Here is a 1,670-nt window from a genome sequence, read left to right as displayed (position 1 = left end):
ACAGGTAGAGAGATGAGATCAGGCAGGAGTCCCCGTGGACCATGATGCTCGGGGTGACATTGTGATCTGCAGGGAATGGAAAGTAGGCAGTAGGTCGAGGAGAGGTGGAGGTATGCACTGGAGAGAAGAGGAATTTATAACATAAGTTTGAGGGCTGCTTTCTCGAAATTACATCTTTGGGAATTCAGAAACCGTCACTTTGATAGCACAAAGGTGTGATTTAGAACCTGGCTGAATCCAATGTTCACATTTCATCCGGGAAAGCAATAAGGTTCATCCTCATCTGAATAATTAAACAGTAAACTACTGAATATGTCATAATCATTTGTTAAAAACAATCTGTTATAAAGTCAGTTATGAACTGGGAAAGTTTCCTTTTGGTATCTTCTAGTTAAAACCCTATTCACACTTAAACTCAAAACTACCTTAACCAGAAACTAAAGGGTTCAAACATTAAACCTGGGTGGGGTTTAGTCGGGGGCGGGAGACGTGATTAAATGGCTGCAGAGCTGCACATTTCCCCAACTAGTTTCCAAGGCAACAAAGGATGCAATAACATTTAAGTGAAGTGACTTCCTGCAGAGCTGTGTTGCATCTGAAGCGTGTGCTGTGAGCTGTGGAGACTTTATGCTCTGATTCATGCACTCACACTGATGCTAACAGGTGCTACTCAGTGGAAACAATGCAATACTGACACAAGAAGCTATTATATAGAACGACTTGTATTGCATCTGCAAACAGGGGCTGTTTTTGTCACGTTGTGAGCAGGCAATATAAAACATTATTGATGCAGTGGTGGGAAGAAAAGTCTGGTTTTGATGTGCATAGCACCAACATGTGTTAATAAATCCATCAACATGATACAGTATTTTTCTGGATTACTCAATTCAGTTTTAATGTGTAACTAAACAGGTTGTTAAGCGTGTTCATTTCCATCAATCCTCATTTTAATTTCGACTAAACTTGAATAAAGGATTGCATAAAATATTTGGATGAGCCTGAAGAAGGTTTAAAGAAAAGCCACGCTTATATCATGGCCTTATTTAAATATCCATATGTTGTTTTACGGTTAGTCTGACTTCCTTTTAGATAGGCATAAGTACTTACAGTACAGTCCTGTACAGATTTGGGTATAACATAATAATCTGCACTTTCATGAGCCCCCTACACAACTTCATCCTGATTCCAGATGCAAATGTAAAACAACCGAACAATTTCTTTTAGTTAGAGCTAAATAACAGATTCAAAATATGTTGCAGCCGTTAAGTGCTGTCGGGTCTTCAGAGTTATGTAAATCCATTCAGATTGGAATTGGATTTCAACGTTGTATTTTTCTTTTTGAGCTATTTATGCCTTTGCTCGACATGCAGTGAATGCCACATATACTTTTGAAAACCATGACTTCAAAAGACTTCCCAAACTATTTGATCCGACTGTGTTTAGAAGTTCGACATCAATCCTGTGTGAGGGGGAGGCTGTTGGAGTAAAAGACATATTTCATCTGTTTTGGGTGTGACGGTGGCCAATGCAGAACAGCTGATTTAACACGACTCACAATGTGTGTGTGTGTGTGTGTGTGTGTGTGTGTGTGTGTGTGTGTGTGTGTGTGTGTGTGTGTGTGTGTGTGTGTGTGTGTGTGTGTGTGTGTGTGTGTGTGTAGTAGTAGTAAG

This window comes from Notothenia coriiceps, unplaced genomic scaffold (assembly GCF_000735185.1).
Source record: "Notothenia coriiceps isolate Sejong01 unplaced genomic scaffold, NC01 NC01_scaffold00018253, whole genome shotgun sequence".
Classification (NCBI taxonomy): Eukaryota; Metazoa; Chordata; class Actinopteri; order Perciformes; family Nototheniidae; genus Notothenia; species Notothenia coriiceps.
Note: the sequence above shows the minus strand (reverse complement) of the source record.